General features: G+C 47.5%; 1 long non-coding RNA gene and 1 pseudogene across 1 annotated transcript; one reads left to right on the top strand and one right to left on the bottom strand.

Moving 5' to 3' along the window:
- Nucleotides 1-583: 583 nt before the first annotated feature.
- LOC110312224 (uncharacterized) lies at nucleotides 584-15602 on the bottom strand. The gene is made up of 4 exons (XR_015045967.1): nucleotides 15512-15602; nucleotides 1695-1965; nucleotides 1114-1153; nucleotides 584-963 (listed from the first exon to the last, which is right to left on the bottom strand). It is a non-coding gene; the product is annotated as an uncharacterized LOC110312224 (long non-coding RNA).
- LOC147000427 (ADP-ribosylation factor-like protein 4A) lies at nucleotides 9060-15206 on the top strand (annotated as a pseudogene).

The raw sequence follows: 15602 nt of genomic DNA, 5'->3' as shown, positions 1-15602 counted from the left end.
GCCTTCAGGTCTGCCTTCCATGCTTCCGCTAGCTTGGCTCTTTAAACCTTGCTTCATGCATAAAATGTTGTTCTAATCCAAAACCCAAAGATCCACATTCTGCCAATAATCTGCATGGTCAGGCTGGACACAGGGATACCCTGATCCCAGGAACCAATTTGAAGACAGGGTTTCTGTGTCACCCTGAGTGTCCAGGACGGCCTGGAAATCAGTGTTTTCCTGCCTGTCTCCTGAATCTTGGGATTAAAGGTGTTCAATACCACTCTCCAGAAATTTCTTCACTGGTAATATCAGTTTCTCAGCTACACAGTCAGGCCTGGCACAGCCCTAGGGGCTCATAGTCCTGGTCATAAGAGAAGGCTAAGGCCATGCCTGTGTTCCTATGATCAGAGTCTGTCATCCAGTGACTCTATTAAGTGCCAAGTACCAAGGAGATACAGCTGAGGAATGACCAGACCAGCAAGGACGTGCACATGGACTGAGCTCCACTTGGCATAGTCCCATTCACAAGCAGATGACAGAGGACTCCTGCCCCACCTGACACACTCAGCACAAGAAACACAGATTCTGGAAGGTTCTCCATTCTGCCATTTATTTCCTCCACAGCACTCTGAGTAGTCTCAGTCCCTTAATTTACTCACTATTCAACCCTTCAGGTTAAAGATTTGAGCAATCAAGTTAACATTCAAATTCTTATGTTACGTGTGGAAATGAGGAGCTGTAGCTCAGGGCAGCATGGAACTGACAGGATGCAGATGTCCCCAGTGTCTGTTGCACTAGGAAGATTGGCTGTGGAAGAGATGACTGCCAGTGTAGGGACAGAGGTCTGGTGTTCCTGAGTGGGCTCTGCTCTGAAGATCTCTAGATTGTGTGCACAGGAAAAGAATAAGCCCCTGGACACTGCTGCCCAAAGTGATTTCACTGTTCAGAAGTCAGAACTTGTCATTCAGTCCCAGAAGGCACCTGTCCCAAGATGAAGAACAAGAGTCAGGGCAGTCAATATGAAAACATCTCAAAGGCCCTCCTCTCATTCAAAGGTCTAAATCTGAGAGGCCCAGTGACCCAGTCCTTTCCAGTTTGCCTCAGTCCCAATCTCAGGTTCCCAGGTCTCACCTTTTCAAGTCTCCAGAGATACGTCAGGAGCTGTCCTTGCCTGCAGTAGAAGAAGTAACAAAGCACTGTCAGGAGACCAATGGTGGGGCCGGAGGAAGAACCTTCAGCCCAGATTTGACCCCGAGTGCCTCAGGGACAAGTGTTCCCTCACATTCTGACAGGCAGCAGGGTCATAGCCTCTGTTTCCAATTGTTTAAAAAAAAAAAAAAGATATGAGAGACCAAGGAAGTTCTGGGCCATGGACATTATATGCAGGGGATGAACCAAGGCCAGCCTGGAGATCTGTAGTGTTTAGCAGGAGCCTTGCCCTCTGACCTCTGATACCCCATCACCATTATGAAACTGTCTTTTATTGTAAGGTGAGTGTCTGCAAACAGACCCAGAGATGGGCAATCTTTTGCATACAGTGCATGTGTATTGGTTGATATTCATAAGGCTCCCAGCCACAGACTCTTCCATACCTTTGTTCTTTTCATCCACATCATAACACTTCCTCTCATAAAACCTAAGATGACCAGCTGAGGGTCTTCAGAAGGCTCCAGCTTTCCCTGACTCCAGCTCTGCACCCACACCCTCCTTACCCCATCTCAGGGTGAGAGGCTCAGGCAGCCCCTCATGGTACACATGCCATTTGTATTTCTGCTCTTCCCCAGAAGGCACCACCACAGCTGCCCACTTCTGGAAGGTCCCATCCCCTGCAGGCCTGGTCTCCACAAGCTCCATGTCCGGGGTCAGTTCCTTTCCATTTAACTGCCAGGTCACAGTGATGTCAGCAGAGTAGAAGTCCAGGGCCCACCTCCTCAGGGTAACTTCACCTTCAGGCCTGAGATGATGAGTGTGTCTTTGGAGGATCTGAGGAGAAGAGTTGGAAAGTTTGGGCATCATATATTTTTCCTGGTGACTCCAGAAGTGTCTGTAAGGCCACCTGTGAAGGAAATGACTGGAACAAAGGTCAAATTTCCCAGTAGGTTACATACAATGCTCTGAAAATTCTAGAACTTGTGCCCAGGAGCAGCTATGTGTCCCAGGAGGAAAAAAAGGACCTCTGCTTCTGTTTGGGTAAGACTCAGAGATTCAGCATCACTGATGTCAGACCTCACAGAGGTTGGGTGTGGGCAGAGAACAAGGCCTGAGAGAAGCCATGGCTCTAAAGGACAGCAGACTCAGTGGGGGAGCTTTGGTTCTTTCAGGAACCTTCTCTTCTCCCTTTTCATCCTGAAGAGACTCTGAACTCTCCTGAGACAAAGGTGCTCCCTCAGGAGATCCAGCCTCTGATAGAGTCAGGAAACACAGGAGTGCTCTCCCCCTCCCTCATGCTAGCGAGGAGGAAAGGGCTGGAACAGTAAGTGAAATGAAGAGATACCTAGTGTTTCTGTTAAAATCAGGAAGAAGAAGAGATTGTGTTATTTGATATCTCCTCTGTTTTATTTGATATTTTATTTTTTTAAATCCCTGGTTTCTCTATGAGCAGCAGGAGGAACCTCCTTCTCTACCAGTCAGGCAGCCCCAGGTAGTATCTCTGGACCCTGAGTCCCAGACTGTTACTCTAGAAGCCCAGGGAAGAAGACCTGCATCATTTGAACTAGGACAGCTCTGGTTCTTCACAGAAACTAGGAAGGAGAGCCACAGCCAGGTCATAGCACAGATTGCACTGTTACAGCAGTCCTGGCTGTCCATAATCCTGGAGACCAACAAGGCCATGTCTGGTCACAGACCCTGTCAGCATGTCATTCTATTGATTGATGAAGAGAACACAGCCAAAAGGTGACCGAGTTGAGGAATGACCACATCAAAGCCTACAACCAGCTGAGCCCTACCTGGGCTGTGCCCTGTTCACACTCAGCTCCCACAGAGTCCTCTTTCCCACCAGACACACTCAGCATAAAGAACACAGATTCCAGAAGGTTCTCCATGCTGCCATTTATTTCTTTCCCAAAACTCAAAGTATTGTCAATCCTTTAATACTCCCATCAATCATCCTGTCAGATCAAGGGTGTGAACAATCAAGTTCACATGCAGATTCTTATTCTCAGTGTGGAAGTGAGGAGCTGCAGCTCAGGGCAGCATGGAGCTGACAGGATGCAGATGTCCCCTCCGTGGAAGGGAACACAGGCAGTTCAGGGAGAGGGTCCTAGAGTGCAGGGGTAGATTGGGCTTCACATTTCTTCACATTGTGCTCATAGGATCACAGGGAAATTCAGACCCTGTTGCTGAAAGAGAACTGAGTGCTCTGGATGTCACAGGAGAGACCCCAACACATTGTCTGTCACTCAGTTCCTACAGCTTCATACTGTAGGAGAAGATTCACAGACAATTTCCGTGAAGACAATATCCCAACCACCCACACACTCACTGAAAGGTCTAAATTCTGCAAGTCTCTGTGAACAAGGCATGTCCAAATCTGTCACACCCTAATGATTTGATCCTTAGGGTGTTGCCTTTACAGTCTATGGGAGACACATTTGAGCTCTGGGCACCATCCTTGTCTGGGGTAGAAATATTTACAACAGCCCACACTCAATCCCTGAAGATTTGGCTATAAGGGGAATTTTGGGCTGGCTGAGCTCCCTCAGGCTCCAGCTCCACCCCCATATGCCTCAGGGAAAAGCCTTCCCCCTACATTTACCTGGAGCCTGAGTGTAGCACCCTTGAGCTGTGATAGACCAGAGAAGCTCTGGACCCCAGGAAGTTTCTAGAACTGTCATCAGACCAGAGAAGGGTCAGCAGACATGAGGAAGGAGGTATGCAGGGAATGGACCAGTATCAGCCTCAAGGTCTGTATTCCACAGGGACCTGCTGCCCTGACCTCTGTCACTAAGAGGTCACATCCTTGTGACATCTGTCATCAGTTTTACAAATCTGCCCTTCATTTTCCCTGTGCTTTAGAGTGAGGCCGGCACACAGACCCAGAGATAGGCACAGTGTGTGAGCACATGGTGTGTGGGGCTTCCCATTCACTGTGTACCCTTCTTGTAGTTGCTGAAAGGAAACAAACACCCTCCACACCCCTCAAACCAAATTGCATACCCTGCCTCTTGTATACCTGCATTCTTGTTCATCCATATCAGAACACCTCAGATGACAAAACCCAAGATGGCAACAGCTCCAAGGACAGCACCAACAATGGTCATGATGGGGATGGTGGACTGAGGAAGCTCAGGGAAGGGAAATGAAGGGAAGGGAAGGGAAAGGGGATGGGGAGGGGAAGGGAGAGGGGGAGGGGAGGGGAGGGAGGGAGAGGGAAGGGGAGAGGGGAAGTAGAAAGTAAGGAGAAAGGGGAAATAGAGAGGAAGTAAGAAGGGGAAAGAGAATGGAAGGAGGAAGGGGAAGGAGAAGAGAAGGAGGAGGGGGAAGGGAAAGGAAAGGAGGAGGGGGAAGGGAAAGGGAAAGAAAGGGAAAGGGAAGGAGCTGAAAGGAAGGGAAGGTGAGGGGATGTGACCACAGCCATCATCCCTGTTTCTCCCCACAGGTCTGCAGAAGGCTCCAGCTTTCCCTTACCCCATCTTAGGGTGAGTGGCTTATGCAGCCCCTCCTGTGCACATAGCACTTGTACCTCAGCCTCACAAGGACTGCAGGTGGAAGGTTAACTGCCTTGGTTATTTTCCCTCCTAAGACCCTCAGTGAGCTGTCCTGAGAGAAGGCTGAGCCAATCTCTGCTAATGGGTAAAGAATTCTAGGATGTCTCTCCTTCTCCTATACACAAGAGAGAGAAGGAGAGGGCTAGACCACTCTGTGAAGGAGAGAGAGAGAGAGAGAGAGAGAGAGAGAGAGAGAGAGAGAGAGAAGAAAAGGACAACCAGTGTGTCATCTAAGACTTTAAGATGAGGAGTGAGACAGGACTGTCCATTCTCCACTCCTATTTGAACAGCTATCTCAGTTAGAGGAAAGAAAAGCATTAAGATAGGAAAGGAAGAAGTCACATTATCTCTTATTCCAGACAACACAATTCTTTAACTTAAAAGTCCCAGTTGAGTCCATAGGGAAACTCTTGGACCTAATAAACCCTTATTGCTTGGGTTACAAAAATCCATATTAGAAAGTAGCCTTCATTTATACAACAGTGCACTCTCAGGGAAGAACATTAGGAGAAACATGCCATTCTAAGTGAGTCCCAAGAGGTAAGCACTTAGGGATCTACCTAACCAAGGAAATGGGAGAACTCTACAATGGAAACTTCACTTCGTGATGATGTAAAGGACACCACAAAGGGCAGTGTTAGACTCTGGACAGAAAACCCATGCTCCTGGACTACCAGAGTTAAGATTGTGAAAGTGGTCGTTCTACCAAAATTAACCTACAGATTTAATGCATGACTATCAAAATCCTAGTCCATTTCATAGGTTTAGAAAAAAAAATACAAAAGACTAGGAACAGCCAGCTAATCATAAGCAGTAAGAACTGGAGGTGTTGTCAGATGTTATTACAGAGCTGTAGTGACCAGAACAACGCTGGAAATCAAAGGCATAAGACAGAGGTCCTGGAAATGAAACGTCAAAGCTATGCATAATCAATTTTCAACACAGAACGTGCATTGGATCAGAGATGCTGCTGTGACATAGCAACTTCAAGAACGTGAACTTAGATTCTCACCTTTTACCTTGAAAAAAAAAAAAGACCTCAAAATTCAGCAGAGACCTTGGTGAATTTCCATGGGTTCAAAATACCTACTCTAACTTTCATCTGGTTAATTTCCTTATGTGATTCTTTTGCCACGTTTTTTTTTTTTTTTTTAACATTTTAAAAAGTAGTAACAAGGTGAGAAGGCATTATTACAGCTGATACTTTTCTTCTTTCTCAGAACTAACTCCCAGCTTGGGGGAGGGGTAGCTGCAGTGGTTACCTGTGCACTGCAGCATCTCCTTCTTCTCCAGTTATCTCCAAAGCCACTTCACTACTACAATCCCCCAGATTGGCCTTCTGTTTCTCTTGCCTCATCAACCTGCTCCCACTTGCATCAGGTAATCTACTCCACGGTGTCCCCACCGCCCTCGATTTCGGGTCTTCTTTTAGAGTGGTGTAATCACAGGCCATCATAGGCATGAGGCATGCTGCTTATACCTGCTGAGGAGGCTCCCGTCTGACCCCAAGTCACAGCCTCACAATCGCTGGATGGTGTCTGCGGTCAGCCCCACCTGCCTACCCTTCCCTAGGAATCCCCTGAACTAAAAGTTAAAGTGAGTCCTAGGTCTGGGTCTCCATGGGTCCCGCACGTTGAGAAGAACCTCAGACATGGATCATACCCATCTCAGTCCTGTCTTGTGAAGCAGAGGGGTTGTGACCTCCGACCCGGGGTCACTCACTACCCTTGCTCTGGGTGTAGTAGTGGAGCAGAGACCTCAGGTCCACTCCTTCTTGCCACTCTGTGTCTCCTGCTCCCAATACTCCAGCCCCTCCTGCTCCACCTACGGTGCACGGGGGCTCGCTCCATCCTCCAAGTCTCAAGCGCACTAACTGCATGTGGTCAGCTTAGCCGGCAGAGATGAATGGGTTTCTCCTGAAGCCCGGCCAGGACACAGAGGTGTGGAAATACCGCATCGAGTGTGAGCCTTGGGGCGGCGCACGGTGAGATTGCGACCTCCTTCCGGGACCCCGAGAGGCTGCGAAGGCCAGAGGGGAGCAGGGCGCAGGGCTCCAGTCAAAGAAGAAGAAAGAGCGGAGGGTCGGTGGGCTACACAGGTACACTATTTTCCCAGTGCTGCCTGCGCCCCTTCCCACAGAGAACCTTTCCATCCCGACCCCACACTCACCAGCGAAGTCTGGGATGGGGCTAGGGCGGCCACCAGCAGCAGGAGCTGTGTGCGAGGTGCCACCAGGCAGATGGTGAGATGCAGGGCATGTTTGATTCCTGCAGCTCTGTGGGGCGACGCTGGGTTTTATTTATTTGTTTTCTTGTTTCGTTATTTGTTTTTTTTCTCCAGAATTTCACTATTCAATTAGGGTAATAACTGCAAACTAGTCAATAGTGTCAGGGCAGACTGACCTCACTCAGGTTGGGAGTGAGGTGTGAAACTAGAGAGATGGGGAAGAGCCTGCTAGAACTGCTCCATCCTAGACCTCAATAGCAGACTTTGTCCAGAACCCTGTGTTGCTGGCCAGAGCACTGTTATATCACCTCCCCCACACCTCCTTAGTTTGGAATTGAGAAGAGACCTACAGGCAAATCTTATTTCTTCATCTCCTTCCTCCTTCCCATTCATTTTCTCTTCCTATATATAATAAGACCCCAAACTCTGGCGTTTTAAATTTCATTACGTTCACTGTGTGAGCATGTGCATGCGGGCCTGTGAGTGTGTGTTTGTGTGTGTGTGTGTGTGTGTGTGTTTGCCTGCCTGCCTGCCTTCCTGTCTGTGTATGTGTATGCATTTGTTCCCAGCCATCTTCTGGCCACAGCACAATGAGGAGGTAAGAGGGAACCTTGCAGAACCAGGTTCTCTCCTTCCACTGCATTGGTCTCAGGGATGGCATTGGTGGCAAGTGCTTTCCCCACTGAGCCACTGACCTTGCCATCCAAGCTCCAGAGGTGTTTTCCTTTAGAGCTGGAGGAGTTGTCCTTCAAGCACCAGAGACCGGGTTCTATGTTCCTAGTACATCTGCTTATAGGATAAGTTTTAATTAGTTCATCACACTAAAAATGATTCTGTTGGTTGAGGGCATTCTAATATGATGTAGGGTGAGGTGGGTTCCCATGACTGGAGGTCAGGGCAGTTCTTGTCCTCCCAGATTGGCATTCCCTAGAAAATGGAGGCATACCTGCCCAACTCGGCATCAGGAATTCCAACCCTAGCTCAGCTTAGTGAGCAACAGAAAATTGGAAGTAGCCTCTGACTCTCCAGCAGTTTCTATCTTAGAACCACAAACCACAAAGTTAGAAGTGTGGAAGAGAAGCCGGGCAGTGGTGGCACATGCCTTTAATCCCAGCACATGGAAGGCAGAGGCAGATGGAATTTTGAGTTGGAGGCCAGCCTGGTTACAGAGTGAGTGCCAGGACAGCCAGAGCTACACAGAGAAACCTTTCCTCAAAACCAAAAAAGGATGAGCAGATGAGCAATCAATGACTTGTAAAATGTTTAACTCCAATTCGTTGTTATTCCAACCAATCAACTCACATGAGTTGAGGAATAGAGGAATATCAGGGCTGCTGGAGTCACAGTAGTCGCTAAACAATCAGTTATAGACTGCACAGTGTACATCGTGCAGCACGGGGCAAGTGATCTGCAGGAATCCCTGGGTCCTGTTATCCAGAGCTGTTCTAGAGCAGGTTGGAAGGATCTAGTGTCCACCATGAGCCAGAGTCTCTTCTTCTTGGTAAGCAGATCTGGGTCTATGTCAGGTGGGAAGGGCAGGAAAAGACCCTTTGAGGAGGAGACAGGTCAAACTCCCATGTGGCTGGCTTGCAGCACATATTTGGGGTGGGGCTCACTGCTACCCAGAGACAGACTCCTCAGCGGCTGATATCCCCTGAGGCAACAAAGGAGGACCTTCAGCCAGCAATCGCAAAGCTCCATCACCCAGGAAGAGAAATCCTAAGCAGATAAGAACTTGTTCAGTTTGCGACCACATTTGCAGCTGGAAATGGGGAACGGACTGTCAGAACAGACTTCCATCCTGTCCCTCTAATAAAGCAGAGTCATGCTTCCTACTTCCTACTCAGCTGTTGCTTTAAGAGCTTCCTTCCCTGGGTGAAGCCTGGCCCCTAGTGAGGCTGGCAAGTGTGCCCCTTGCAAGGATTCCCACAGCTGGCCGGTCCAGTCCGCCAAGGTTTCAAAGGCCTGTCTGCTCTGCCTCAGACCTCACTGCTGGGCCTGGACAGACTACCTGGAGGCAGCTGACAGGCAACCTCCACAGAGGAAGGATGATTAGAGGACCAACAACCAGCAATCGCAAAGCTCCATCACCCAGGAAGAGAAATCCTAAGCAGATAAGAACTCGCACATTTGCAGCTGGAAATGGGGAACGGACTGTCAGAACAGACTTCCATCCTGTCCATATTGAGTGATCATGGTGGCCTCTACTGTCCCTCTGGTAAAGCAGACTCATGCTCCCTCCTTCCTGATACTCAGCTGTTGCTTTAAGAGCTTCCTTCTCTGGGCGAAGCCACGCCCCTAGAGTGCATAGCTAGTGTGCTCCTAGCAAGGCCAGCTTGCTACAACATCTGGGCTCCCTGCTGCTCAAGGACAGACTCCCTGGCAGCTGACATCCACAGAGGCAACAGTGGATGGACCATCAGCCAGCAATCTCATAGCTTAATCCATCCTGTCCAGCCTACCATCTTTTCAGTCCTTTCCCATTGTTATTCTGGGTTTGGACTGTGTTGGAAAGGCAACAGTTTTATACAGTCTGCAGTTCAACGAATTTGTAAATACAGTACCTACCAAAGGATTTAACTTTGAGAAAAGTAAGGTAACCTTGGGGAATGACAAAACAGTCACTTTTTACTTCTGGGATGTAGGTGGGCAAGAGAAATTAAGTCCACTGTGATAGTCATATACCCAATGGACAGATGGCATTGTGTTTGTGGTGGGCTTTGTTGATATTGAGAGAATGGAAGAAGCCAAAACTGAACATCATAAAATACCTAGGATATCAGAAGATCAGGGAGTCTCTGAGCTTATAGTTGCTAACAAGACCTGAGGATCTCTCTCTCTCTCTCTCTCTCTCTCTCTCTCTCTCTCTCTCTCTCTCTCTCCCTCCCTCCCTCCCTCCCATCCCATGTCTATCAGATATTGAGAAGTTGTTAGCAATGGTTGAACTGAGCTCACCCACTCCTTGATATTTGCAGCCTATCTGTGCAATCATAGGAGATGGCCTAAAGGAAAGACTTGAGAAAATACATGATATGATAATCAAAAGAAGAAAAATGTTGCAGCAACAGAAAAAGAAGAGATTATATTGGTGTGGAATAGGTTTTCCTTGGTCTGATTTCAGACAGGTTGAAGAGTGTCTATAGTCTGGTCTGCCTGTCTGCCCTCAGGGATTCAATTAAAGCTTTGTGTTGTTGAACAGTCAGATACCCGACTTGTTACCCTGTGGAAGATGAATAAATGCAGTGCTTCTTAAAGTGGTTTCTTCTCTCTGACCCACAAATCCTCTGGTACGACCATTGTGGGAAGCTAAAAAAGGCTAGAAATTGACCAGAAAAAAATTTTGTGGAAATTTGACCTGAAGTTAGTGAAATAAAACTTTGAAGATTGAAAACAAAACAAAACAAACAAACAAACAAACAAACAAAAGTGCTCCCTTCTCTGTGGAGCAAGGGATGCTTTCCTAACTCTGATTTTTTCTTTCTGCCCTTAGGACATCTCTCCCTTGAGGCTGAAACTTCTTTGGGTCTCTTCCAGTCATAGGCTTTGTGAGATTGCCCCCATCCTGGTCACCACAGGAGTGTTGGGAGCTGCAGCTCTCTGGCTGTGCTGGGTAGGTAACCCTGTTAGCATTTCTTTCATGTGTATGGGAGAGAAAGGAAAAGGAACAGGAGCATGCTGGGGACAGTGTGTAATGGTGGTGAAGGGTATGTGGGGTGGAAAAGTTGACCTCTAGATGAATTCTCATGCAATTTGTCATTGAATTCTTAGAAATGAGTCCTGGTATGGTCAACAGGAAGTGACCCCCCCTGTTTTTTTTCAAATATGATTTTTTTGTTTTGTAAAATTTGTTTATGTATATGTATTTTATGTATATGAACACACTGTTTTCCTGCATACCGGAAGAAGGCATAGGATCCTATTACATATGGTTGTGAGCCACCAGATGGTTGCTGGGAGTTGAACTCCGGAGCTCAGTAAGAGCAGCCAGTGGTCTTAACTCCTGACCCATCTCTCAGCCTTTGCCCTGTCTCTCTTTATCCTCCTCATATCTCTGTAGCCTCAACGTCAAGGGAGCATCCCAGCAGTGAGGTTCAGTGTCCTCCACCCCAAGCCAGACCCTGTGGTCCTGGCCCACACTGCTATCCACTGTCTTTGCTTTTTTTGTTGTATTATTTCCTCTTACATCCTTGCCAGAGCTTCATTTCTTTGTTATGTCCTCCTGACTGAGATGACCTCCTCACTTAAGCAGCACACCCTGCTGCTTCAGACATCTCTGTTTAAGCCTCTGTGTGGGAGCTCTTCAATGTCTCTGAGCCAGGCAAGCTTCCCTAACATTCACACAGCATTGTTTCCTGTCCCTGTGAGGTTCAGTTTGTGACTCTCCATAATCTTTAATATAGAATTATGGCATGCATGCATTGGTCTTGGTTTATTTTCCTCTGGTATGACAGAATCCTCAGACATAAGCAAGGGCAGAAGTGTGTAGTTGGGCACAGACCCAGGGCATGGCCATGGAGTTGGGAAGCTGGAGCAGTTGCTTACAGTACATCCACAGGGGGGCAAAAAGCTCCAAAGGCAGTGCTTAGGGAACTTTGTTCCTTCTATGAAGTGGGTTCTGAGTGGAGGTGGAGAAAAGCCAATTTAAGCTTAAACATGAAAGCTTTATTTTCTGGGTGCTCAGGGAGTTGGCCAGTTCAGGAAGATGTATTTAATGGGAAAACCACAATAACAGGCCAGTGGGAGTGGGGACTAGGGAGAGCTTTTAGATCATCCAAATCCCAGTTTGACATTAAGGGTTAAGCAAGGGCTTAACCCTTATGAAGTAGACTGGGCTTTTCCTAGGACACCTGTCTTCCAGGCCTTTAACTCATTCCCTTAGACACTCCATTGGGAATCCAAGACCCTTAACTCATCCTCATAGATATTTGGTCCAGAGCTCAAAGTGATAAAAGAACAAAAGCAGGTCAGCTGGTTGTAGTTAATGAGGGCCTCCAGGTGACTGACTCTATTCTTACAATGTAGACACCTTGATAATGATGACAGCAGGTTCTACATTTGTTTACTGGTTTATAGTCAATTAAGACAGTATTCAGAGGGGCACAGTAGGAGGAGGCCCCTGAGTCTGGGAATGTGAACTCAGCTTAATCCAGTTAACAAAATGGGGAGTTAAATGGGAGAGTTGCTGGCAGCTGTCTCCTGGCAGTGTAAGACTCCAGCCCAGGGCAAAGTTCTGTTCACATTAGGAAAGAGGCTTCCAAGCTCAACCTAATGAAGACAAGGTCTCCCAGGCATTCCAGAGAGTAACTTACTCTTGATAATTCCTCCAGGCACACCTGGAGTGTACTTTCCTTTGCTACTGGACTCAGGATACTGTCAAGTTTTAGATCCATTCTGACCATCACAGTGTCCTTTAACATTGACCTGAGTAAATTATTTCTTCAATCCTGCTGGTGTTTCTGAATATCAATTTTTGCTTTTCCCTTTGCCTACACTGCTTGTCCCTTGCTGAGCCTGTTTCACTATCAATATCCCTCCTCCCTCTCCCTGCTCTCCTGGTGAGCCTGTTCACTCTCTCAGGGCTATAGAAACACCTCCATAGATCTCAAATCTTTGGTGGATTTATTTAATTTAATTTTATTTTATTGTATAGTCTCAGCTATAGAAAAATCTACCTGAAAACATCCTAGTTTAACTGGGATAATGTGGTAGAAACAGGTAATGTTCATGGTTTACAATATTGATATTTCTTCCTCATTTACAGGGAAGGATTGCCAACCGGAGATTACCCCATGAGCAGAAACCACTGGCGCTCCAAGAAGAAGATCCAAGCCAAGGGCACAGCTGCCCTCCTGATGCACAGAGAGACTAAATCATCACTACAGATTCTTCAGCAGCACTGGACCAAAGCCATCAGAGGCTGCTGGGGTGACTGCAAAACTCTGTCATGGGTGATCAAGCAGGGGTGAGGCAAGCACTGTCAGGGTTCATAGGCCCCAGTTTCCTTGCTGGGCCATGGGTCAATCAGAGGGCCTGCATTTACTGGGGGATCAGTCCACTGGCTGATCTGGAACTCTCTGTGTAAATTTTCCCACTGGCTGTACTGGAACTCTCTGTGTAAATCAGGCTGCACTCAAATTCAGAGAACCATCTGGCTGCGCATCCTGGGTGCTACCATGGCTGACTAGGAGATACTCATTTTTCTCAGGAACATAGTCATTGTCCTCTACTCCATTTACAGAAAATACTGAATAAATTCTTAAAACTTCTGAAGATGCTGGCAGTTTTGCTTTCTGGGAGTTGGACAATAAGAGGAAATGGAAGCGAGGACAAAGGAAGGACTGGGGGGCAGAATATAGGAGGGAGAGTGGAGGGGAGCAGAGTGGTGGGAAGTAGAATGGAGGGGAGCCAAATGGAGGGGAGAGAATGGAGGGAGGCAGAGTACAGAAGAGCAGAGTGGACTGTAGCAGAGAGCTTGGTCAGCCTCAGATCTTATGCCCTTTTCCTAGGCTGACTCTTCCACATTCCACTTCCTATTCCTGCTTTGAGCTCTGAAGGATACAATGTTAGGGTGCTCAATCTTCCTCCTCTCTCTTTCCCTGTGCCCCTCCCCCTTCCTATGTCTTTACCAAGTTCCTAGAACTTCTCTCACTATTCTGTAAGTCCTCCAAAGCACCCTAAACCTGTTCTCTGCCTGGGATCACAGCAGAAACAGCCAGCTGCTTTGCAGTGAAATAGTGACACTGTAAAAATCACCCCTTGAATGGTCAACTTTAAGCAGGGAATCAAAGAATTTTTCAGTACCCCTGCCAGACTGATTTCCATGTCATACAGTACCCCTGACAGTGGGTACACATGAGTGGAATGGGTGAATGAGGGACTGGATGGGTGTGGTCACACCTCCTAGCCAGGGGCACTCTGTCCTGATGATCAGAAAAGGACAGGTGGAGCAAAAGCTGGTAGGTTTTGTTTCTTTGTTTGTGTTGTTGACTTTGATGTTGTTGGTGTGTGTGTGTGTATGTGTGTGTGTGTGTTTATGAAACACTTTATGGTGGTGGGGAGTATTTCAACATGTGCTGTGACAGCCTCAGGACAAATTTAAAGAGACCTGCATCTTCTTTCCTGTGGATCCCTGGGATCAAACTCAGGTCCTCCAGTGTGGTAGCAACTGCCTTCCTTGATGCACCTCTCTCTCTATTTTTTAAAATAATTTGATGTGTTTGGCTCCCTTTCAGAGATCACCAGTCAGGGACTGAGGCATGCTGGAACTCTTTCAAGCTGACAAAACCCAGTATGTAGAAGGTGAAGTAGTTCATTTACCTCAGAAGAGGGTCCATCCAGGAGGACAAAAAAATAACCTAATAAGGCTGGAGAGAAGGCTCAGCGGTTAAGAGCATTGACTGCTCTTCCGAAGGTCCTGAGTTCAATTCCCAGCAACCACATGGTGGCTGTAACGAGATCCTGTACCCTCTTCTGGAGTGTCTGAAGGCAGCTATGGTGTACTTACATATAATAAATAAATAAATAAATAAATAAATCTTTAAAAAATAACCTCATAGATGATAAAGATACATGACATAAGTCACATGGTAATAAGTGTACAACCGTGTGGGAAACATTAAGAGACAAAGTTAATAAGAACAACATTTACATCAAGATGAACACAAATCAATATGAGATTAACTATAAAGTTAACAAAAGTTAAATGCAGTTGTACAACTGGCTCACCATGAGGTAAGTGTAACTAGCTATTTGTTTCTATCAGACTCCTGCATAAGGAACAAGCACATGGAAGCTTTGTAATGGGAGGGAGCCACCATCTCTTTGACAAATTTAAAGAGAAATAGAGGATCTTCAGCAGCCTGTAGGCTGACTAGTCATCTGGGCTCAGACCCAGCGCTTCCATTCCATCCACCCAGTTACTCCATTTCCTGCCTGCAGCCTGACGTGTTCCTGAAATACCAGAGAAGGGAAGGTCCCTGGAAAGATGCTTTACAAAATGTGAACTCACAAAATTGGAAGGAAAGATAATGAAACAGCAGGGTGCCGAGGGGAGACCAATCAAACTAAGGAAGGACTGAGATGCTGTGGTCCATGCTGAGCCAGAAACCCTGTGGAAGTCCAAAATGTGTGCTGCTGACTATAAAGGGCTGGTTTAGTAATGGAGTAGGATTTTCTGGTTCACTGGGCACATCTGCTCCTCATTCTCAGCTCTCTGTTTCTTTGGCTTCCAGTACTCAGGCCCCTCCTGCTCCACCCACCATCCACAGAGTCACCGAGTCCCTGTCTTAGTGCAAGAACTGCCTGTCCTCCATGTAGCCTACTTCCATGAACCTGGGCTTCTGAGACAGGTCGGGGTGCAGCGGTGAGGAAATACCACAGCAAGTGTGAGCCTGGGGAAGGAGCACCATAAGACCAGGAGGTCCTCTTTGCACCCGAGGGCGGTGCTACTGCCAGGAGAGGAACAGGGCACTCTGGTGGAGAAGGGGCAGAAGGTCAAGTGGGTAAAGCAGGGACAGGGCTTCCTAGGTGGCGCCCCCTCATCCACTCTGCTCCTCCTCTCTTCAGACTCCAGTTCCCTCCAACCCCGCACTCACCAGAACGGGCAGTTTCGGGAGTCAGGGCAGCTTCCATCAGCAGGAGCAACAGGCAGGGTGTCATCAGGCAGATCTAGAGATTCAGGGCCTC

The sequence above is a fragment of the Mus caroli genome, unplaced genomic scaffold, assembly GCF_978045245.1.
Source record: "Mus caroli unplaced genomic scaffold, Mus_caroli_1 scaffold_18, whole genome shotgun sequence".
NCBI lineage: Eukaryota > Metazoa > Chordata > Mammalia > Rodentia > Muridae > Mus > Mus caroli.
Note: the sequence above shows the minus strand (reverse complement) of the source record. Positions and strands in the feature narration are given on the sequence as shown.